The sequence below is a fragment of the Acipenser ruthenus genome, chromosome 2 (assembly GCF_902713425.1).
Source record: "Acipenser ruthenus chromosome 2, fAciRut3.2 maternal haplotype, whole genome shotgun sequence".
In the NCBI taxonomy this organism is placed as follows: domain Eukaryota; kingdom Metazoa; phylum Chordata; class Actinopteri; order Acipenseriformes; family Acipenseridae; genus Acipenser; species Acipenser ruthenus.
The window spans coordinates 61,986,313-62,012,126 of record NC_081190.1 but is presented as its reverse complement, the minus strand read 5'-3'; the positions used below and the strand labels follow the sequence as shown (position 1 = coordinate 62,012,126).

Below are 25,814 nucleotides of genomic sequence, written 5' to 3'. Positions count from 1 at the left end.
CACCCTCTGAATGTTGTCAGTGCCAATGCAAGCAGCAATACAATAAGCCCAACAAGAATAGCAACTTGTCTCCAGCTTGAATGACAAGTTGTAGAAATCAAACAACTGGATGCAGACTGATTACTTTATTATTATTATTATTTATTTCTTAGCAGACGCCCTTATCCAGGGCGACTTACAATCGTAAGCAAATACATTTCAAGTGTTACAATACAAGTAATACAATAAGAGCAAGAATACACGCACTGTTACTTTGAATATACTTTCTGAACACAAGTTACTGAACAAACAGCACGATCATCAATAACGTGTAGTCTAGTAGATATTTTTAATTACATTACTAAAATAACCTCTTCAGCAATGTTAGTCATGATCAGTTCATCAAGAAGCATCATAAGAAGCTTCTCTGAGCTGTAGCACTGGATATTGGCAAGCTGAGGAAAATTGCAAGATGGATTTCAGAGAACATCTGATAATGGGACAGCCTTAAACACATCAATTGGGGCCAAAGCATGAAAAAAACGCAGAAATGTAGTTCTAGTGCCTTATTAATTAAGGTAATTAAAAAAAAGCCATACAAACAGCGATTCATTTTCTTATTTCATAACATTACTGATCTGAAATGGCAGAAACGTGAAATAACTAGCATTCTTTTTTTAATGGCAATTTTATATACATTTATAAGCTGAAATGGTTTACAGTAAATCGCTCACAAATAATCAAGTCCAGTAAACTTTGTAGACTGACCGGCGCATTTACAGTATTTCACAGCAGATAAAGTTGGAACACAAAAGCAAGCCTAATGGTATATTAACAGTTCGCACCACGGCATTACATTTCAAACAAAAATGCACCTGCTACATTTTTCAGATACTGCCAAGCATGGTCTATAGCATTGACAAACATTTTTTTTAAAACTGTTGCAGACTTTCGTTTTGTGATTTTGTTTCATTCTTTGGCCACAATTGAGCTGCATATTTTTAAGATCTTGATGAGATTTAGGCAGTATTAACTCACAAATTGTTTTTAGGTGAGAACACTAAAAATAGCAATTGTTCCTAAAATTCTAGGTGACGCAAAACTGTTGGCCATAGATGTACATTTTATATTAACATATTATGCTTGACAGGTTAGTAAAACATTTCTTTACATTTTAATTGTAAGCTGCTGTATTTATGTGCTGCCATAAGAGGGCACAGTCAGTTTTCCTGCAAAATAAATTATGCTATAAAATAGCTGCCGAGAATTAAGAGAGAGAGAGAGAGAGAGAGAGAGAGAGTAGAAAATGTTCCATTAAAAGTTAACTTTTTCATGTGTGCTCATATTACATCCAGATGATATACAGTGTAGTAGTAGTCATTATGTTTTCTACTAATCTGGTGGCAGTCTAGGTGGCCTGGTGATCTAATGCCCAATATTCACCTCTGACGGGCTGAGTCTTAATCCAGAAGCTTCTGTCCCCAATTAAAGGAGTTTGTTGGTCTCTACTGATTCCCTAGCACTGGATCACTTTTCATATCTAAAACCCCAGACAAATTGGCGTCTCAATGTATAATCTTTGCTCAAAAGGGACCTTGGACTGAATAAGCATTACGGCAAACTTCAGTCTTCAGGAAAAATAGTGGTCCTCTAGGACAAGGCAGGCACATTGCCAAGGCAGCAGAAAGTGCTTGTCAGTGGACTTATCTGTGTTTTATCTACTGTGTGGATACAAGAAAGAATCTAGTAGGCTGCCATCCAGGAGCACTTAACTCATTATCATTATATGTGAAAATATAAAAATCATAATGACCTGTCTGCATTTTTATACAGCAGTGTTTGGAATCAAATGATTATCAGTGATTGTGATTTGAGCCTTGTATCTTACAAGAAGCTAACTTTGCACCCTCTGACCACTTTAAATGTCCAGGAGAATATATATAGCGGTATGGCGGTAATTTCCAGACATTAATAAAGCGTGGTGAGGCAGTGCGAGAGTTCTGCCTGTAAATATTGGTGTTTTTGTGGGTTTGGTGGTGGTTGGCAGGGATGGGGTTAATTCCTGTCCCTGCCAAAAACATGTGAGAATGTGGCTGCTCCTACTTGAACAACTGGTGATAATTGGGAGCAGACACCTCCTATAAAAGGAGAGCTCAGGGCTCCATTAGGAGAGACTACCAGGGAGCTGGAACCAGAGTGTTTGTGATCCACTTCGAAACAATAAATGTTGTTGTTTTTTCATTTTTAAAAACTAAAATCCCTTCGGAGTCTCCCTGGAGGTGCTTGAATCCCACTACTGCCACCATATGTGACAAACCCGGGGTGAGCTTGCAACATGGAGGACTGTCTTCACTTGTCTTTTTTGTAAAAGGAACTGTACTCCACATAAGCACAGGTAGGTTTTAAACAAGGCAGGTCTGTATGTTTATTTTGAACTCCAAAAACAAAAATAAACAAAACCAAAAAACCTAACTCCTTCCAGGAGCGCTAACTAAACTGTTTCCCGGTCCAAAAAACAACATTTATTGTTTAGAAGTGGATCACAAACACTGTACCTTTCCTCTCTGATTCCAGCTCCCTGGTAGTTTCTTCAAATGGAGCCCAGAGCTCGCCTTTTATAGAATGTGGCTGCTCCCAATAGAGCAGCCACATTCTATAAAATGTATAAAATTCTCCCAAATACCACAATATTAACAGGCAAAGATAACGCTCTGCCACACATGGTTTATACAACTACAGCCTGGTTGTTTTACCAGCCAGTAATGGTTTTAGATGTGATTTACCATCATGGATTGTTACCGAGAGATTGTATCTAACCAGTTGTCAGAGGTGTGCAAATGAGATGTCAGGTTTAAAAAAATAATATATTAAAAATAAATCTTTCTCATCCACACACATTTATTGTCCTCAGTTTATTTTAAAATGTTCTTTTTTATTTTAAAATCATTGTGCTAAAATAACATTAATGTATTCTCTGACACATTACATTATGTAAAAATATAAATCTGGACAGTACAGGCATATACAGTACAGTAATAACATGAAATTAATACTTAATTTTTATTTTATCCTATAGGCTACCGCTAACACAAAATAAATCATGCTGCTGCATTGGACACATGACTGTACAATTTGAAAATAATAAACTATGATGTAAATGATTTTTAGCTCATTTCCTTTTTTTTTTCTTACCATAGCCTACTTAGTATACAATTAACACAAAATAGATCATGGTGCGGCATTACCACATTATGAAATTATACAATGCCTTACATATACTGCACATACTTAACAGAAATAAATACTTTTTAAATGTACATAGAAAACGTTACAGTGTATGGGTGGCTGCAAGTAAAACACATCGCCAACCTGCTACTTTTGTTTTTCTGTTGGTATGAGTGAAACTTTCTTTTCTTTGCATCTTGCATTTCGAATCACTGGAGTCTATCTGCATTTCTGAAAGCTTCTTGCCATTTTACAACCACTGGATCACAGTTTGTTTAAGCTCTGTATATTATAAGTTTATATGCTGTGAATAGTAGTCCGCTTTCTGTGGGATTCCTCTAACTGGCCCCCATGTGGTTCGCAGAATTTGCTGAGCGGTTGAAAGTTAAGTGGCAGAGAATCGATGAGGAATAAAACAACTCAAACTTTATACTAGCAAGAAACTAATCAAAACAATAAACTGCTCCTTCCTGTCACTTTTCTTTGTTGCTTGCTAGTTTTATACAGTTATATTGCTTTTTTCTTGAGAAATCTTCTTTAACACTTGCTTCAGAATAGTCTCTACATCATATACCTTCAATTAGCTTGCTACTTAAACCCCCAGTTCAAGCACTTATCAGTCTGTTCCCAATTTGCATCCCCCTTCTGGGGGCAAGTGAAGCTCCCTTCAAAGTCTTAGCGGCCCAGCAGTGCCAGTCTCAGTGCTGCTGCACCTCCTCGAGGGCAGTACTCACCGAACTAGAGGGGAACCCCTGGACAAAAACGGAAGACAACCAATTACACAAGGACAAAAAACGGAAGACAACCAGTTACACAAGCACAAATCAATCTATTCCTGTACAGACATTGCTCCTGTCCAGTGAAATACAGTTTAACTTCACTCCAAAACTACAGTTATTATTTGTCCTGCATCTTTATCACAAACAAAGAATAGAGAGATACCAAAAAGACTTGAAAATGGAGGGTATGTCTAGGTTGTGTGATCTGCTGTTTCGTTCCTTGTTTTTCCTTCTTTCTTTGTTTAGTTCAAGTTATTAGGCTTCCAAGCCATAGGCTGGGGAAGCCTATTGTTTTTGTTAGGATTATTATTATTATTATTATTATTATTATTATTATTATTATTATTATTATTATTTTATTTATTTATTTATTTTCCTGCCATAACATGCTCAAAAACTCACGGAATTCGGTACACTGGTAGATGCCTATGGATGATAGTCGGTGATATTCAGCAAATTTGCACCAGTCACATGGTTCGGCAGCCATATTGGATTTTGCGGAATTTGTTAAAACAACTATGTATCGGAAACCACTTACTGCAGAGTTCTGAAAATTGCTATACATGTTGAGGGATAGTCCATGATTAACTGCTGTTAATATGAAGCTGATTGGTTCTGTGGTTTGGCAACCACATTGATTAATGTCATAAAATTATCATAAAAATATAAAATCATCAAAATTCAAACATCTTCTTCTCTGAAACCGCTTATCCGATTGAAACAAAAATTGGAATAAAACATCTCAGTATGGTCATCTGTTACGCTTGTTCAAGGGAAGTTGCTACTTTGAAAATCATGGCGTCCACGCTGCATGACATCAACATACGCAAATGGCTATAAAACTGCCTATAACGTCTTATCGGCTGCATCAAAACGCACAAAATTTGACACGGATGTTGAGGACTATGTGATGTTGTGTCGTGGTCAATATGGCGGCCTTTGGTCACATGGTGTGGCAGCCATCTTGGATTTAATGAAAAGTTTGGACAATATTCAAAAGTCTTGAACGGTAAATAGTACAACTGTGAAAAATTTTGTACATAGTGCGCTCATGTCCACGGTTGATTCTACTTAAGAAAAAATGGATCGGTCACATGGTGTGGCAGCTATGTTGGATTTTGCGTAAAACGCTTAAACAACAACTCCTCATGAGCCCTTTGGCCGATTGATGTGAATCTTGGTTATACGTTATCTTTGTACTGTCCTCTAAAAAAAAATAGTTAGGAAAAGTGCCTACATCAACAAACATGACCGCCATGAGCCAATCAATATGGGTGACATGCAAGTTTCACCAATTTTTTACCCTGAAATGACACATTCCCACCACTAGGGGCAGCTGTTAACATGAAAACGTGAGTACAGTCTTGGAAAAAATATTTTTCAAAGTAGCCATTTTTCCCTGGTGTCTAACCGATCAGTTTCATTAATCGGGTGTAACTTAAACCACAGTAAATACACTGGAATGCCTGATATTTTACACACACTACAGTATAAAAAGACACATATTGTAAACTAAGAAAACTTTTTTTGAAGAACTGTTGCAGCTGCATCAACGCTGGGGAAAAAAATGCAGCTCACGCACACGCACGCACACACACACACTCGTGCAGAAGGTGGGCATCTCCCGAGTTAGTTAATTGTTTAAATTGTTGCTAATCGGGAAATGGTCACCTGTATAAAAATCTCCAGCGCACCCAGTTCGTGCTGGGGTGTTCAGAGAAGGAACGACAGCGACAGTGGAGGGTAGAAATAAAAGAGACAACAAAAACAAAACTTAAAAAGGAACCGTCAAAGCTGCTGCCCAACCTGACCTAAAGGACCTGTGGTGTATTGTGTTCGTGATTTTTTTTATTTATATTTTATTTTCGCTCTGTGAGCAAAGTGTTTGTTTAACCTTTTATTTTATTATTTAAAAAACCAGCACGCCGCGTCTTTTGCCTGCAATAATGACTCTTTGTTTGTCGATAAATTATACGCTGTTTGTAAAACTTATGAACAAATTTGTTTTATTAAAACTACCATGAATATAATTTCGGCAGAATGTTAATATATGGCAGATGTCAGTTACGTTCTATCGTTTATTTTAATTATATTAAGGTGTATTTATAGGTCAGTGTTTACAGATAAATCGGCTCTAATTCAATAGTATCTACATACGGAATTCAAGTGAAAGCGTATACTGTACTGACAAAAATACTTACTGATATGGCGTCTGTTTTATTTTTTATTTCATAACTACATTCATAGTTATAATTAAGACTAAACTGATAAAAACCACAATCGCAAATCCTCAATAGGTGGCAACGAAGCAGTCAGTGTATTTAAGATGTAAGGAGTTTTTTTTTTTTTTTTTTTTTCACTAATCACAATAGACATGATTAACCAAGGTGTGCAATATATTAGCTTATGTGTAATATACATGATTAACAATTTGCGGTCCTAAGTCGGACCCTGTCCGACATCATCAAAAAGACGCAAAAAAGAGGTATCTAGTCGGTTTTTCTCCGGAAAAAGCCGAGAAAACCATTCAATGGCCGAGTGTGACCGATAGGAGCTGAGAGAAGCGGAAAAAAGTGGGGGGCGTATCTCATGAATACTGATTGCCCCGACACCACATAGATAACACAAAAATAAACAAACAGACATTTGCAGAGCTTTTTTTTTTTAAAGATGTTACAGTAATCAAATAATGACTTGGATCGCATTATTGAGGAGTTTGGTGATACAACGAGTGATCAAGAGATGATTTATCGTTATGTACTATTACTGAGTTTTTTTGAAAAATATAGCGAACAAGGGGTGGGGTACTGCTGGAGATGCAGTACTGAGTGTCCTGTTGATATGCTGAGCTTTTCAAAGCCGTTTTACTGTGAAAAAAATACTTTTAAACAGTGCGTCTAAAATAAACTGCGCGTGTGAAAATAAATTGGACCTGGCACGCCTGACACACGCTGAATAAATGGACCGCAAAGGTTTTTTTAAGGTGTGCATTATAACGGCTACTATTGATGTGCAATATGATGTTTTTGATTCAGCCATATATGTTTGTTGGGCCAGATGGTTAACTATTGACTGCTACCATATAACTTTGGATGTGATTTATTATGAAATAGTTTGCTCTGTATTTAAGCCAACTCTCCAAAAGGTATATTACCTGCAGAGCACAATAAATGCTCCATTTCTACTGTCTCTCTGGGTTCTGTTCCAGCTTCTTCTCTACTCTGTCCTGTTTATAATTCCTCGGCATAGGATTCGAGTGGTGTTACTCATGAATCGTGCACATGTAATGTCGTAGTAGCGGTTTGCAGACAATTACATACGGTGAATTGTGTATTTGCCAAACACTCCTGATAGTCAATCGTTACACTATTATCACTTTCTATTGCTTTAAAAAAATGCACATGAATTACTATAAATGCTGTAGACTTTATTTTACATTGCAAAATTAAGAACAGGGCACCACAAACTCAAAGGAGCTATCTAGAATTTAGAAGAATGTTAGCCTGTTATATGCATTAATTTCAAAATCTATATGACTGCATACTATTTAGAATTTTGTGTGCATCCAAATAAAATTTAAATTGCCTACTAACCAATAATTGCAATATGTGTGCCAAAATTGACACAGTTAGCACAGTTGTGATAACGTTTCACTTATAATAACCAAGCCGCTAAAATTTCACGATAACTGCTTGGAAGCCGTAAAGTTGCTTGCAACTCTAGTTAGCTTTGTCACTGTTTGTTTTTGTTCTTATTTTTTATCCTTTGGGAACACCAGCCTTCAGTTCTTTGCTTAACACCCACAAAATAAGTAATCTTCTGTACATTTAACTGATGTTAATACAACAGTGGACCTTGGGGTTGATTAATTACCATGATCTCAAGTGTAAAATACATCTGCATGTCCAAATGAAGCACGTTTCCCATGGAGGACTAAAAAAAACAAACAAACATTTTTGCTGCTATTAATATACCCCCCCCCCCCCCCCCCCCCGTAATGGTTTCTGAAAGTATATATTGTTTCCTGCAATACACATTTAATTTTACATGTAGTAAGTTTGTTCTGGCTCAGTTATATCAAGAACCATTCGATATTTTACAGAGGTGCAAAAATTGTAATTTAAAATATTCTCCTTGAGACCATCTACCAGGTGCTTTCTGATTTTCTGATAGAGGTCAGCAGCACCTTTTTATGAGTTGGCGTGATATGACACAAATGCAATTTGCAACATTATATTGAAGGCATTAAATGTAATATAAGTGTGACCATTGATATTTAAACAATTGCATTGAGATTTATAATCTATGAAATTCAAAATTATTATTATTATTATTATTATTATTATTATTATTATTAACATTAACATGCACATTAACAGCTACCACTAACAACTATACTACAGTATACTGTACTTATAATTCTCTGATGCACAGAGAAGCAAAGAACATTCTAAATGTTACATACTATATAAAGATGAAGGATGATGATGATGATGATGATTATTATTATTATTATTATTATTATTATTATTGAAGTTGAATTATTCAGTACTTAAATGTTAACATCAGATTTGTACTGTTGCAGACTAATCTGCAATATAAAAGGCTAAAAATAACAGCCACATTTTTTGGTTCTAATTTATCAAATGCTCTTCTGTCAGTCAGGTTCAGATCCAATCTGAAGATCTGCTCAATCTTAATCACAGTGTTTTTGCACAGCAGGAGTGAAGGGGGTCACTTTACCAAGTTAGAGGTTTATTGTATGCCATTAGAGAGAAGGAAGAAACTGTGAAATGCTGGTGAAATGACACACTGCTAAACGGCACAGGCGCAGGCAGGTACGGCAGCTATTAGTTTTGAGGTATGATTCTACTAGAGGGTAAAAAAGTGTATACAGACGTGCTCAAATTTGTTGGTACCCCTACACAAAAAACGAAGAATGCACAATTTTCTCTGAAATAACTTGAAACTGACAAAAGTAATTTGCATCCACCATTGTTTATTCCATATTTAATAGAAATCAGACTTTGCTTTTGATTTTTTATTCAACATAATATTGTAAATAATAAAACAAATGAAAATGGCATGGACAAAAATGATGGGACCCCTAACCTAATATTTTGTTGCACAACCTTTAGAGGCAATCACTGCAATCAAACGTTTTCTGTAGCTCTCAATGAGACTTCTGCACCTGTTAACAGGTAGTTTGGCCCGCTCTTCCTGAGCAAACTGCTCCAGCTATCTCAGGTTTGATGGGTGCCTTCTCCAGACTGCAAGTTTCAGCTCTTTCCATAGATGTTTGATAGGATTCAGATCAGGACTCATAGAAGGCCACTTCAGAATAGTCAAATGTTTTGTTCTTATCCATTCTTGGGTGCTTTTAGCTGTGTGTTTTGGGTCATTATCCTGTTGGAGGACCCATGACCTGAGACTGAGACAGAGCTTTCTGACACTGGGCAGTACATTTCGCTCCAGAATGCCTTGATAGTCTTGAGATTTCATTGTGCCCTGCACAGATTCAAGGCACCCTGTGCCAGGTGCAGCAAAGCAGCCCCAAAACATAACTGAGCCTCCTCCATGTTTCACTGTAGGTATGGTGTTCTTTTCTTTGAAAGCTTCATTTTTTCGTCAGTGAACATAGAGCTGATGTGACTTGCCAAAAAGCTCCAGTTTTGACTCATCTGTCCAAAGGACATTCTCCCAGAAGGATTGTGGCTTGTCAATATGCATTTTAGCAAATTCCAGTCTGGCTTTTTTATGTTTTTCTGTCAAAAGTGGAGTCCTCCTGGGTCTTCTTCCATGGAGCCCACTTTCGCTCAAAAAGCGACGGATGGTGCGATCAGAAACTGACGTACCTTCACCTTGGAGTTCAGCTTGTATCTCTTTGGCAGTTATACCATTCGCACTATCCTTCTGTTCAATCTGGGGTCGATTTTCCTCTTGCAGCCGCGCCCAGGGAGGTTGGCTACAGTTCCATGGACCTTAAACTTCTTAATAATATTTGCAACTGTTGTCACAGGAACATCAAGCTGCTTGGAGATGGTCTTGTAGCCTTTACCTTTACCATGCTTGTCTATTATTTTCTTTCTGATCTCATCAGACAACTCTCTCCTTTGCTTTCTCTGGTCCATGTTCAGTGTGGTGCACACAATGATACCAAACAGCACAGTGACTACTTTTCTCCATTTAAATAGGCTGAATGACTGATTACAAGATTGGAGACATGTGTGATACTAATTAAAGAAACTAATTAGTTTTAAATATAACTATAATCCAATTATTTATTATCTTTTCTAAGGGGTACCAACAAATGTGTCCAGGCCATTTTAGAATATCTTTTTAGAATAAGCAATAATTCATCTCTTTTCACAGCTTCTTTGCTTTATTCTATGACATACCAAAGGCATGCAAGTATACATGATAAAATAGCTTTTAATTTCATCACTTTTCAGGAGGAATGAAGCATTATTTCAATGAGCTGTAAGGGTACCAACAAATTTGAGCACGTCTGTATACAACAGGCCATAAGTAATACAATAGCAAAAATGATACTGTAGACACTCTAGATATACGATAGATAGATATATAGATAGATAGATAGATAGATAGAGACTGGATATTGTACACACACTATAATTATATTTGTAGTTATATGGCAACAGTGCATTACTTATTTTTGTTATAGTTACATAGTCAAAACAGTGACCATTAGACATGTTGAAAGTAGATGCCCTTTAGGCATTTGACTTTTATTTGTTTGATTTATTTACTGATATGTATTCGTTTTCAGCTCTGTATAAAATAATTATATATGAAATATACTGAGAAGTAAAATTATTTTATTTATTAAAAAAGATGCTTGTTTTTCATATGAAACTTTTTATATTTATAGATTAGCAAACACCAGAGGAAAACCATAGGATATCATTTTCATATAATTTGTATTTACTTTTTTATCTGCAAGGCATACATTCCATTTTACAGTATTTGTAGAAGGAAGCCAGCTGTAAAACAGTTCATTGATGCCTAAAGGTGTTTGATCTACAGCAGGCACATTACTTTAGAAATTTGTTTGGAAAAAAAAAGCAGTTCCATGTTGTTTGGTTTTATTAAACTGATCACTAGATAATTTGCCAAAAGAAGCAGAACTATATGGACAAAGGTTGCATATAATTAGGGCTTCTGTTTTTCACATTTTATTAATTGTATTTTTCGGTGCCTATGTTTTAGCTATTTTCGAGTTTTATGTAAATCGTTTTTTTGGGGGGCTTTTGTTTTCGATATACTGTATGAAATTAGTTTTTTTGGTTACTTTCCAAAATGCTTGAGCGTTGTTTTTTTTTCTGTCACAATATGTAGTAACTCGACAGTACTTGCACACTTAAGTTGTACCTTTTTTCCTTTGCTGTCTTCCACAACGAAATCCTTATGGTCACGGGCACATTCTTTTGGGGTTTTGTGTGGAGGCATTTTTGTACATTTCGCTACAATTCTATTTTAAATCCTCCATATTTTAACTGTAATACAGTTTTAAATCCTGCTAGCAAGCCTCCATCCTGTTTGTAATCTCGTTTTAAATCTCGCAAGCGGAGTCTCCAATAGAAATGTAGGAATGTGCTGTCACTCAGTGATTGGGGCGGGTTTAAAGTATTCAGAACGAATCAATGATATATACAAGTCAGGAAGGCGGGACATTGCCCAGCAGAAATGGGAAATTTATTTATTATTATTTTTGTAGTAGGTTTTATTTTTTTTATGGGGAAAAGGGTAAAGTCAACATGAATATATTAACCATTTCCACAGTTTTTCTGGTGTTTTCCAGTGTTTATTGGCTATCCACCGATTAAATCTTTTTTGTATCGGGGGTGTTTTATTGGGTTTTATCGGTTAAAACCGAAAATCAGAAGCCCTACATATAATACATCTGCCGAACAAACACCTGCTCATCATCAGCAACTCTCTGATTCAGTATACCAAAAGTTCTATTTGCAACCTTTTTTTAATATATTTCCTACGTAGGCCTAAAATAATAATGGTAGCCGCTTATGCATTCCTCTTTCAGGATTGCTGAGTGATTTTCCATTTTCAGTGTTAGGTATGTTTTATAACTTCATCTTAGACTCTTTTTAACCTTCTTGTCATCTCACAATGTAAAGCTGTTTCATTATGAGAACTAAATCCAATTTGTATTTTATGATTCATAAGTCTGTGGTCTAATTTAGACAGCAAAATCAAGGTTTGTTTTAAACCCTGTGTAATGTAGTACAAATATTTCTGCAGACGCAACATCAAGCAAAATATTTATGGACGGCCCAGAATGGAACTAATGATACACCGGGGTTCTGTAAGAACATGTATTTTCCTTTACTATGATGCATCACCATTCTGAACAATTGATTAGACTGCTTCATTATTATTTTGCAACGACACAAAAGCCATTCATGCCTGGATTCACTCCCTCTGAGACAAGTTTCAATAACTTCTCCATTGAATCCACAACTATGCTTAATACATAAATCAGTCAGACAAGTTCAATCCACTGCCAGGATTAAACTCAGGTGGATTTTCCATAATATAGTGAGAGATTAAATCTGCCATAAGGACCAGGGATTGTTGTTTAGGCTTCAGTCCCATAGCACCAAATGAAGAGGTAAAAACAATTCTTGTTTATGTTTTTTGTTATGCACGAAGAGTTATAATGGGCTTATGCGAGAATACCGTCTTCCAACACTTCAAATTGTGTGTTTTCAGTTCGTTAATTATCTGAAATAAAATACTTTCACTTGATAATTAGCTGCTCATAGCACTTGGTGGGGGGTAAATGAAGACAAGCCCTGATCAATTTGCAAAATACAGTATTTTAAGCCACTGAGGACAAATTGAATTCCCATTCTCAAATAGCAAGCTTCCAATGGGGTCACGTTTTCGTTCTGTTTTATTTTCTTTAGGCACATAATCAGCCAGAAGTGCAAAAGAAGACACAAAAGAAAGAACTGCTGGTTTGACTCCCGTTCACTTACCTATTGGAGACATTTATCAGGTGAGTACAAGAAAATGTATATTTTTGGAAACTATCTTAGATTATAAACAGTAATATTAGTTTACTGGTATACAATACATGTTATAGCATGGGTCAATTTACTGCTGATTGTAATCGTTTCTGGATATTAAAATCTAAAATCACATGAAATAATGAATAGACGAATAGGGGTTGTACTTCAATTATTTTGTATCTTTAAATAGTTATATTGTAAATCTTATTGGGGGTGAAATTGACCTTACATTTTTAATTTAGCCCATAATAACATGGTGACTAGAAAAAAAAAGAGTGAAGAGAAATGCAAAGACAGCTGATTTAATGTTCAAACAAATGTACATATTCATCCATTAGTACTTTTGGTGATTTTCCTAATCTCATTTGGAGCAGACAATGTGGGTAATATGGATTGTATTCAGCACATGATTGTAAATCATGAGACAGCATTTATCTTTGATAATGTTATCATATTTAAAGATGAACTTGCAAGTCACAATTCTGTATAACACAGCAATACCAAGTTCAATTATGCTGTATTTGTAAACATGTATGTATGCCTTTATGATACTGAAGCACTGTGAAACCCATCTGAGAAACCAAAGAGCCTGATGTAATGAAAACAGTCAAAGCAAAAGCCCACAATGTTGAGTTTCAAAAAAATCAAAGGCAGAACATTCTTGTGATATTAAAAATGCAAAACAGCGTTCATGCTTTTTTGTGCAGCGTGATGATAAAAGTTCTTGAACTCTGAATAACACCACGGGTGGGCTAGAAATAACACTGTTCCACTTTTTGCTTTGAAAACATGAACTCTTATGATATGTATGCAGTATTACACCTCTTAAAACATAGAAAGGTTCATGGTGCCAAAGCAGGACAATAAGAAAAAAAACAATCTAACTAGCTTGTTTATATCATTTATTCTGAAGCATCAACACTCCATAAAGCCTGTCATAATTAGTATATTATTATCATTTTATATTTCTCTATCATGTCATTGCACTGATGATGCTTGTCCTATTGGGGTTCAGAGAACCATGGCTAATAGATGAAACTCCCAGCAAGCTCTTTGATTTGATTTTTTCTGACAGCTTTTTTTTTCAGACCCAGTGTTTTTGGCACTCAGACAGCACAGAGATGTTCCAACAATTACACATATTTAAAGCTTATAGCAGGAGGGAAAAAATGTTTAATAGTCCCCTCTCTGGGAGGGCTTTCTCAAAAAAAAAATCCTATGTATGCAGTTGGAGTTTCTAAGCAAGAGGGTTGAATTACATTACTCTGTACGCCCTTGAATGAATGGTATAGTTTGGAAGAAATTATTGGGCAATTGCATGCCTTGTATGCAGATAATGCTATTTGATGAAAGCAATGTTTTGATCTGCTGAGGATAATAGGGATCGAGGGCTGGATTCGTTGGTGAGAGTAAAGCTGTCTTCTGTGATAACTTCATCTCAGCATGAGGTCAGATGCAAGAGAAAATCAGGATGGGGATTTAAAAAATGACACAGTCAGAGCAGCGCTCAGTTTCCTGCTGTGCACTGGGCTGCAGACTATAGCTTATGTTTCTCATCTGTTATTGTATTGTCTGACTTTCTCTCCCAGAGCAAAAAAAAGGCGTTGTTTAAAACTCATTTTTCTAGTGGGATTAGTTCTCTCCAGCTTTTCTAATTAATGAAATGTATTTTTCAGTCTAATAAAAGACGGCATTTAAAGACCATCATCGGTTATTGCATAGAGTTTTTTTTCTTTTTTTTTTCCCCCCAGTAACAAATACTTTCACTCTTCTTAGCATTTTTGGGAGAAAAAGGGAATGTAATCTTAGAGATAGGCTTAATCTCTAAAGTTAGTTTATTACATTTTCAACATGAAAGAGTTTGGTCATTGCAATATATTTTTTATAACTGCCAACTGCAGTATGTTCATAAATTGGGCATATTAAAAAGGGCAGCTCTACTCTAATACCTGTTCATCAACATTGTGCTCTTTAAATATTTTAAATGTTTGGTGTAGTCCTGTTATGTCTTTTTTTTGACCTCCTATGGGATAACCACAAGAAAATTAGTAAGTACTCACTGTGAGTAACAACCCTATGAAAATGTGTGTGTGGAGGGAGCTGACATTTAGAATTTTAAAGCATTACTGCAAGCTTAATTTTTTTTTAAATGGATGCTATAGTTCAGAGAAGACATCTTTCCACATATTTTTGTAGGTATAAATGCTGATATAGTTTGAGCAGCGGTATGATTTGTTTGGCTTTTTGTGGACCGTATTGGCTGTCCAGTTGACACAAGCCTATTTTTATTCTCCACTTTAAATAAAATGTGTCCTATTATTTACTTTTTATGCAGAACATGATGTAAATGTTGGTTTATGAATGTACTGACTATTAAGCCCTCAGCGTTCAAATGCCTTGCTTTACAGACAAACAAACAAAAAAAAGATAACAAAAAAATGAAAGTAGCATTCTTTCAAATTTGACAAGGAGACTGAAAAGAAAAAACACCTTCAACTGAACAGTCTGGCCCAGAAAGGTCAGCACTGCTGTTCTGTAAGTCCAAAAGGATAAAAAAAAAAAAAAAAAAAGTTTTTGTCCCAAAAACATATGGACGCATTTCAACGAATGAGAGTAACAATCGCAAGCCAGCCTTAACAAGATGACAACAGTGTTCAAAGAAGTGCGTTCCCAATTTTTGGAAAGGACTGGATGCCTATGGAATTGCAACTACCCACCCAGCTGCAATTTGTGGTATTGGAAACTCATGTTGTTTAAAGGTATTGAGGGTAGTTGATAAAGACCCAGACAGGTAATAAACAAATAAGTCTAAGATTTATTTAGTGTGATATTTGAGACATTTTCTATGTGTAGAGGTTGTTAGTGAATAAAAAAAAAATCAATAAATCTGCTTTCAATTGAATTTCATAGAATGGCACTAAATAAGATACTTTTTCATTAAAATTTTCATTAACAGCATCATATAGTGCATAAAATCCATTTCAGCTTTATTTGCTTTGAAAACTGATGGGTACTACTGTATGTTAGCAAAATAATTCTCAAGAGTGTAATTGTTTGGATAAAGAAAGAGATACATTTCTGTAATTTCTCATTGGGGTTTACAAAATAAAACACATTTGGAAAATCAATGGTAATTATTAAAGGGGACCCAATGTTTTACAATAGAATTCAGGCTATTCAGGATCATACAAATGCCATGTGTGGCACTGGAATTTACCTGTGAAAAGGTTCCTACTAAACTTCAAGGAGATGTCTTCTAATGTTTCAAATGTATTGTGATGATGAGTAATAATAATTATATTGTAAATGCTTAGTGAATACAGTATATATACATTGGTTTGCAGAAGTATTCACCCCCCTGCAAAGCTTTCACATGTTGTTGGCACCTGTTGGCAAATTATTTGTTAGAAAGGTCACAACATTAGTGAAATGGTTTCAGTTTGTGTGTACTCAAAGTGGTTTTACTCGTAGATAATTTCCCTCAGGTATATAAAGACTTTCAATCTGCAACTCACATAGTGATCCAACAAAGCAACCATGAAGACCAAGGAGCTTTCAAAACAAGTCAGGGATAAAGTGGTAGACGGGCACAGAGCAGGAGAAGGGTACAAAAAAATTTCAAAGGCACTGATTATCCCTCTCAGCACAGTGAAGTCCATCATTAAGAAGTGGAAGATGCGTCATACCACCCACACACTACCCAGATCAGGTCGCCCTCCCAAACTGAGCAGCAGGGCAAGCAGGAAACTGGTTGGGGATGTCACTCTGAAGCCAACAATGACCCTGAGAGATCTGCAAAGTTCTGTGTCTGAGATGGGAGTCAGTGTTCATACATCAACAATAAGCTGGTTCCTACACAAAGCTGGCCTGTATGGATGGGTGGCAAGAAAGAAGCCATTACTCAAAAAACCTCATCTTAAAGCAGGTATAGAGGTTTGCGAAAAAGCATGTAGATGATACTGCAGACATGTGGAAAAATTGAACTTTTCAGTCTAAATTCCAAGCGTTACGTCTGGCGCAAGCCCAACACTGCACATCACCCAGTCAACACCATCCCAACTGTCAAACATGGTGGTGGCAGCATCATGTTATGGGGATGCTTCTCTTCAGCAGTGAATGGGAAGCTTGTCAGGATAGAGGGGAGAATGGATGGTGCAAAGTACAGACGAATCCTTGAGGAATACCTGTTTGAGTCAGCCAAGACTCTGAAACTGGGGAGGGAAATTCACGTTTCAGCAGGACAATGACCCAAAACACAAAGCCCAAGCCACTTTGTTCTTGAGTGGCCCAGTCAAAGTCCTGACTTGAATCCAATTGAAAATGTATGGCTAGACTTGAAGATTGCAGTCCATCGACGATCCCCAACAAACTTATCAGAACTGGAGCAATTTCCCTGTGAAGAATGGCCAAAAATGTCACCATCCTACTGTGCAAAGCTAGTAGAGACCTATCCAAAAAGACTCCTAGCAGTAATTGCTGCAAAATGTGCTTCTACCAAGTACTGACATTTTCTTTGCAAGTTTTGCTGACATTTAACCTCCTCCTCATAACAGTGTGCAGTTTACCCACTACAGCTTTGAATAAAAAAAGTTTGTTTGAAAAACTGTGCACACGTTATTTGTAATTCAACAAAATGTGAAAACTTTGCAGGGGGGTGAATACTTCTGCAAACCACTGTGTATATATTTATAATATCAGGTTTCTCTACTATGACAACGTTTTTTTTTTTTTTTATATAATTTTCAAACTCTTACTTGTCAAACAGATGTAGAGACAGGTTTGGTAGCACACTCATCAGAAACTTCTTGTTAGGTAGTCATCTTATAATTAAAGAAAGTGATCAACTCCATATTTAATTTCAAATAAGTAGTTATTGTCTTCATTATTAAAACATTGCTGCAAATAATAAAACAGTGCGTTTCAACACAAACTGTATCTTCATCAGGTACAAGAGTAGCATTCCGTGTGTGTGTGTGTATATATATATATATATATATATATATATATATATATATATATATATATATATATATATATATATATTAATTATTTTTTTACAGAACAATAAATAAATGAAGCATTAGTAGTATTGGTATATAGACACTGGTCATTTCTGGAATGTACAACATAATTGCCTACATTTAAAAGATAAAATGGCTACTAGATTAAGCTGCTGATACCTGCATATGGAATCATTTTTTGAACATGAACTAAGCCCTGATTAGGAGCAGTATCATTTTGTGCACTACTGGTTATAAAAAGTTAAACCCTGCTATAGTAATCATTGTATAAAAATGGTAGCAAAACCATATCAAGGTTCAGAACACGCAGCAAGAAAATAAAAGGTCAAATGTATTTTTAAAAATATATTTTTAAGTACTTTAAGTATTTTTGGTTGAATTCAAATGGTTATACTTTATTATAGTCTAGACATACCATACTTGTATTTTGAAAGCACATACTGTATCATTTAATATATTATTCAGAATAGATTTTTGTAGCTGGGTATTGTAGACTGTTAACTTTTTGATATCAGTTGCTGTCAATTTGAGTGTTTTTTCTTTATATATTTATAAATAAAATATACTGTAGTTTAAAACTAATTCATAGGTGATGAAAAGGTTAATAAGAGGGCTTTGAAAATGTCTTAAACAAGTTTTAAAGTGAACCTGTGTAGGGAATTCAAAGTTTATAAAGGGGATTGATTTGTGAAATACAGTTTGGTATATTTGCAGGGCAGCTGAAGACCAGATGTTGATTTGGTTTGTTTTTTCTTTAAACCGGGCAGTAATTCACAGCCAAAAATAACAACATTCTAAATTCCACATCTAAAATTGGGTACATTAGTATAGATCAGCTGTCTTTTATTCAATTTGAGAATATCTTTAATATGTTATTTTTTTGTAACTCTTGTGAAGCTTCCATTCATTGTTGGAAAGCATATGGAAATTTATAAATAAATATTAATTGTACAATTACCGTACATATTTTTAAAATGCATTAATTACAAGTGCCACTTTTACAATGGAACACAAGCTTATTAAACACATTGCAATATCTAATGTTATCCATAAGGTATAATAATGTGATTCAACACTGAGCCTTCATTATTCATATCATTATATGGGAGGGTTTCAGTTCTGGCTTTTGATAATAACAGCTTTCAACGAAATGCTTAGTAAGCAAGCTTAGTCACAAGCTTCCTCTGCCTTTGTTCATTTCTAGTTTATTTTACTTCTATAAAGGAATATATCTATACAAAAATGCCTTATCTGCCACTTTTTTCTTATTTTAACACTCTGTGCTTACTTGTATAATTGTGCTACGTCTTTCTCTGGTGGTTGTCCTTGTTTATAATTTGGTGATTATTGTATGAAATAATGTTGCAGTGGCAATGCATATTACAATGACTGTATCCTGTATAATGTATTGCAACCTACTGCAATTATTGTATATTACAATATGGCCTGTGAGGTTTAGATACACCGTAGACATAAAACACTGTGTTGTAAACCTGACAGAAATGTAAGTTACACAAAGCAATGCAATGTTGTCACCAACAAAGACCTTTTAATATACCTGTATATGTTTTACAGCTGGTATCACAAAGCCAGATTAGCACTAATGTTGGAATACATAATGTTACCTTAGGTAAAGTAGTCCATGATTAGTGCTACTCGTGGTCTGTGAAACCAGCTGTATAAACAGTTTTAGATACAAAAACCGAGCAAAGGATATACAATATGAGACACCCTCCCTACACACAACATGTTAATATATTATACCGTGATTCATAAAAATGAAGATTGTACTTAAGAACATAAAGTTTTGTGGATTTCTCACACATGATGTATAATATATCTTTTATTTGACCCCCTGTGGCGGGGTGCCCCGCCCCTGTACGTATTTTTGTTTTTTCATTGCATGTGTTGTGTTTTTGTTGGTGTGGACATTGTGGTGCATGGGGTATAAATTGGGCTATGTAGCACGAGTGTTGTTGAAATGTATATTTGTATTTAGGCACAGGGATTGCACAGTCACTTCACGTGCAGATAAAATGTGTATTACTGTAAAACTTCAAATAATTGCCGGGTTTCAAATAATCGCCTGTCTCCAATACGCGCCGGGTCTGCTGGCAAATATTGTAAATAAACACTGGGTCTCTATTAAACGGCGGGTCTCTGTCATTGCCATTGAAGCCGAGGAAGATGAGGTGGAGCTTGAGCGTAATAAACTGCTAATAAGTGACAGCAATGAAAGTGACTCTCACCATTAATAAATAATAATAATAATAGAAAACGCAATTTAAGGTAGGCCTACATGTAATGCATGTTTGTTTAATGCAGTTATTACGTTATTAAAAGTTTTGATAATTTTAAGCATGCTAAAAGTAGGCCAGATACAAACCTGTATTTTAACATGTTTTGTTGTATTAAGAATGTACAAGTTTGAGATTAAACAATAAATTATTTTTGATAATGATACTTACTGCTTTTATTGTTCATTTTTAAAAACATTTTAGAAGTTTGTATTATTATTGTTATTATTATTATTATTATTATTATTATTATTATTAACAATGGTAGATCTAATTGCTTTTTTTAAAATACAAATTGATAGTTCTGCTTGTTCATTTTCCAAAGTTTTTCATACCATATCCTTTTTAACCAGTGCATATAAAAAGACTGTAATAATACTTTCGCTTTATACTTGAGGGAGTACTATACAATGCAATTTTGTTATAAAACAAAACTGTTACTTAGTTCCCACTAACACACAACCTTAAATTGCTGGAATGCTTAAATTGAGTTACAATGTTGCTACAAGGTTGTGTGTTAGTGGCTTCTCAATGACCGCATGAAGCATGTAAAGCTAGTGATCTAATCTAAACATCGGTCTCAAGTAATCTGGCAAATATTGTAAATAAATGCCAGAGGCGTTTAATTGAAGTTTTACGGTAGTATGGAAGCACGGGGAGCACAATTAGTTCATGTGCAATTGTACTGAGATTCCAGTTGAATGATTGATTAGCAACCAAGTCTCGGTACAGCTGCATAAAAGATGCAGTGTTTCACTCACTCGGGTTGGGTGTTCGGTGAGTGCAGAACAGGAGAGCTAGAGAGGAGAAATAATTGAAAATAATAGCTACAAGGATACTTGTTGTTTGGGTTTGTTTGTCTGTCTATTTGTTTTGGCCACCGTACCGTTATGTTTACAAAAGTGTTTGTGTTTTATTAAAACCTTTTATTTTCGGCTCCCCAGTGGCGCATCCAGTAAAGGCGCTCCACGTGGAGTGCAGGATGCGCTGTATAGTCTGGACGTCGCGAGTTCGAGTCCAGGCTATTCCACAGCCGACCATGGACGGGAGCTCCCAGGGGGCGGCGCACAATTGGCCAAGCGTTGCCCAGGGGGAGGGAGGGTTAGGTTGGCCAGGGTGTCCTCGGCTCACCGCGCACCAGCGACCCCTGTAGTCTGGCCGGGCGCCTGCGGGCTTGCCTGTAAGCTGCCCGAGAACTGCGTTTTCCTCTGACGCTGTAGCTCTTGGGTGGCTGCATGGTGAGTCCCCAGTGTGAAAAAAGCGGTTGGCTGACGGCACACACTTCGGAGGACAGTGTGTGTTTGTCTTCGCCCTCCCGAGTCAGCGCAGGGGTGGTAGCGGTGAGCTGAGCTTAAAAAAATAATTGGCCATTCTAAATTGGGAGAAAATAATAAAAAAATAATTGGCAACGACTAAATTTATAAAAAAAAAACAAAAAAAAACTTTTATTTCGTTCATTCATTTATAATAAACACTCAAGCAGCGCATTTCACTGATCTCACAGTCCTGTAGTGTTGTTGTTCCCTTTCAATTCGAAGACGACCACCAACCAATACTTTTGGGATATGCCTGCCTTAGGTAGGTATTTGCTGAGCATTTTATATCAGAGCTGCCTGCCGAGCTCACTTCCTCTTTTGCCTCTCACCTACAGTAAGGTACGCTTCTGTGTCACTAACCCGAGTGTGTTTTTGAAAGAGCTCCTCTGAGTCGACTGCAATTCCCTTGCATTCGTGCTTAGAGCTGGCTTGCCGCTCTCGTGGAATAAGTGGCTCCATTTTGAGTGTCTTTTTTCTTTCTTCTTCACGGCCTGCTTCACTTGTGTCTCAGGTCGTCTTTTCTATGGCTGTCCGTCGTATTAGTGTGACTGCCTGTGCAGTATCGGTGTGTGCGTGTGTTGTCTTTCAACCTACACCTTCAGGGAGAACACCGTTCCTCCGCCGGGGCTCAGCTTGCCGCCCCTGCCGTTGAGTGACTTTGCCGGCTGTCGTTCGCGCATCTTGGGCAAAATAACCAACAACTGCCAGTCAGCCGTGTGTTCCTCCACCGGGGCTGTGTTCTAGCCTGCCCCGCTGTCGAGAGGACCTCGCCGGCTGCCTTGGCCCGCCCACCTCGGTGCACCGGGCCTTCAAAAAAAATAATAGTGTGTTCTCCCTTCTCCTTTTTTCTCTCACTAACTGAGCTCTCGCCTGCCGCGGCTTCTGCCTGTGTGTCTCTCCTGGTGCATGCTGTGCACTGACCAGGTGGCTGACTACATGCGGTCAGGGTAGGCACCGCTGCATTAGCTGCCCCCTGGTGCTTCAGTACCTCAGTGCACGCAGTATTCAGTGCGCTTGGTGCTCAGTGCACTCGGTGCTTGATGCAGTGCCCTCAGTGATTCAGTACCTCGGTGCACGTAGTGCTTAGGTGCTCCCATGCCTTGCACTCCATGCAAGACGGTGAGCAGCGCCCACGGTTTATACCCCTGGTAGCATGTCTTGGTTCCATGCTTGCACGTCCTGCAGGGCAAACATGTCCCAGGAGGATGGCCATACATTGTGTGCACAGTGCTTAGGTGTCCAGCAGTGGTGTAGTGCTATATTTAGAAGCGAGGGGTCACTATTCTCTACCCCCAACTCCCCCCCCACCCCCACTCTCTCAACCCTACCATGCCGCCTGCAGTCCTTGTTTCCCCAGACACTCAACAGAACCGCAGTTTATCACTAATAGTTATGGTATTCGAAAGGGCTAACTAGTGTACCAATTGATTACAAATTCAGACATTTGGGTATTGAGGTATTATTGTAAAGCAACTAGACTTACAGCTATTTATATTAAAGATAAATAAATACACAAATACTGTACATATGTTCACAATCAGTTTCATACACTAATATATACATGATTAAAAAGCTGTAATTATTATTATTAATACTATGTGCAACACTCCCCCACTACCCCTTCTCGTATATCGAATGGTTTGGTCCAGAATCAGCTCGTCTCACTGTCCTATTGCAGCCGCTTAAGAGCAAATGAGATTGAGGTTTTGAAACAGAAGTGCATCCATTTGCAAAAAAAGATGTGTAAGGCCACAAAGTACCCTTTATTTGCTTGTTGCAATTGTTTTATCTTTTAAATAAATGTTTAGCTTATTTTATCTACATTATTTCTTATATATATACTGTATATATATATATATATATATATATATGGGGTCTAAAAATAAGAACTGTTCCAATTATTACATCTAATTGTAAAACGCTGACACCTTAGCACAGCGTTGATCAGGTTCCCTTCACCTCTCTACATTATTCACACCTGTTGTTCCAGACCAGACACGCTATAGTCACACTTTTTTCATTATTTATCTTTCAAGGGTTTCTTACAGTTATTGTATTCTTTGCTTATTTGTATGGGTTATACACATGTATATCTACATATATTAATAGGAGCAAAACAGTTCAGTATTCAGTATCACTGCCCAAGAAAAGTGGGGGAGCGGCGCTGCCCCGCGACCCCCCAGTACTACACCACTGGTGTCCAGCACGCCACTTCAGCCCTAGGAGACGTTTTACTCCAAAGGCTTGACAGGGCCATGGGGATGGAATGTTCATCCTGTGACCGAGCCATCAGAGGCCCTAGAAGCTCCGGTTCCCCCCTCCTCCAACTGTCTGAGAGCCCCTTGCAGGGTATCCCCTGCGCACAGGCTCAGCTGCCACCCTCTCGCAGCCATATCCACAGATGACAAAGTGGGTCAAGTGCTCGAGGCAGGCAAGGGACATAATGGGCCTGAAGGCACAGATGGCCCAGGTCCTGGAGTTGTTGGCACAGCAGCAGAATGCCGCTGCTCTGGCCGCGGCTCCACCAGTGCTCGTCCCAGTACCAGCCCCTGTCTCCCCCAGGGGAGCTCAGACTGAGCTGGAATTGCCTTCATGGATGACAAAAGAGGAGGACACGCTCTCGATAGCGGCCTCCTGGAATGAGGACTCGTTTCCCACTGAGATGGAGAGGAGAGGAGCCTGCACTCTACCAAGGCAGAGCCCAGCACCGAGAGTCCCTCGGAGGCTACTGCGCCCCTGTTTTTGAGCTCCATGTCGGCCCTGATGGGACGTGCTGCAAACTTCTTGCAGGTCCCTTGGTCAACAGCGGCTGACCACGCCGGTCTGTGTTCAGGACACAGGCTGCGGCTCCCTGCCCTCAGCCCTTCCCAGCGTTCCGGGATTTTATGGAGGAGGTTCACTTCTCCTGGGATCGTCTGGCCTCAGCGCCCAGTGTGCTGAAGCAAGTGGCCCTGCTCGCTTCCTTGGAAGGCGCTGACAAGCTGGGCCTGGCGGGTTTTCCCCCAGTGGACTCCACCATTGCAGCCTTGGTCAAGGCTCTGCTGGTGGGGGGCTTACCCAAGGACCCTGCGTGCCCAAGCCCGCAATGCAGGGTCTCGGCGACGCACCTGAAGTGGGCTTATGTAGCGGAAGCACAGGTGACCCGCCTAGCGAGTATGGCGAGTATCATAACCGCCTATATGGATGGCATACTATGGGAAGCCCCACTCCCTGAACCGATGGGTTCCGAGTTACACCTCCTTTCAGGCAAGCCCTAGTCCTGAGCCTGGCAAACCTGGTGGTGGCTCACAGACAGCTATGGCTGTCACAGGTGAGGGTACCCAATGCAGGTAAGATGGAGCTGTTGGATGCGCCGATATCCCCAGGGCATGCCTTTGGGCCAGCACTAGAGGAGATCCTGCAGCGCTCCCACCGAGAATGTGAGGCGTCTCGTCAAGTGGCCGCGTACTCCCTCCCTGTGCTCCAGTGTGGCGCAGGTTGAGCCGCTTGCAATCTCCCCAGGACGGTTCCGATGCCCACAGCTCTGCTGGGTGACCTGAGGCACAGCCTTCAGGCCACTGCGACAGTAGGCAACCGGACCCTCACGCAAGGAAAAGGGAACACAGGGCGTGGTGCACCCACGCAGCAGCGCTCCAGAAGGCAGTTCCAGGGCCGTCGCCCTAGGCAGCCGTCTCAGCATGCTCCACCCTAACCCTCAGCAGCCCCAGCAGGGGCCCTGAAGGCTTGCAGCCTCAGGCCCACCCATTCACACAACATCAGCTGCAATACTGGCGTAATTGCACCTCAGACTCCTGGGTGCTCGCCAGAGTGTATGGCCAGAGGTCATGAACCCATCTACTGCCCCATAGCAATTATTTTAGTGTTTCTGCAAAATCTGCTAGAGGTGGGAAGGTCCCCCTCTATGCTGAAAGTGTACCTGGCAGCTATATCTGCATGCCACGTCCCTATAGACTCAGTATCCCAGCAGTGTGGGGGCAGCAGTGTGGAGTAGTGGTTGGGGCTCTGGACTCTTGACCGGAGGGTCATGGGTTCAATCCCCGGTCGGGGACACTGCTGTTGTACCCTTGAGCAAGGTACTTTGCCTAGATTGCTCCAGTAAAAAACCCAACTGTATAAATGGGTAATTGTATGTTAAAATAATGTG

At 38.4% G+C, this 25,814-nt stretch overlaps 1 protein-coding gene across 1 annotated transcript in view; it reads left to right on the top strand.

The window, feature by feature from the left end:
* The window catches only part of LOC117409088 (teneurin-3), a 428,090-nt gene that overhangs the window by 109,115 nt on the left and 293,161 nt on the right, over positions 1 to 25,814 (top strand). Inside the window, exon 2 of the mRNA XM_034014709.3 lies at positions 12,932 to 13,023. The gene's annotated coding sequence lies outside the window, so the exon portion shown is untranslated. The remainder of the gene's footprint in view (positions 1 to 12,931; positions 13,024 to 25,814) is intronic.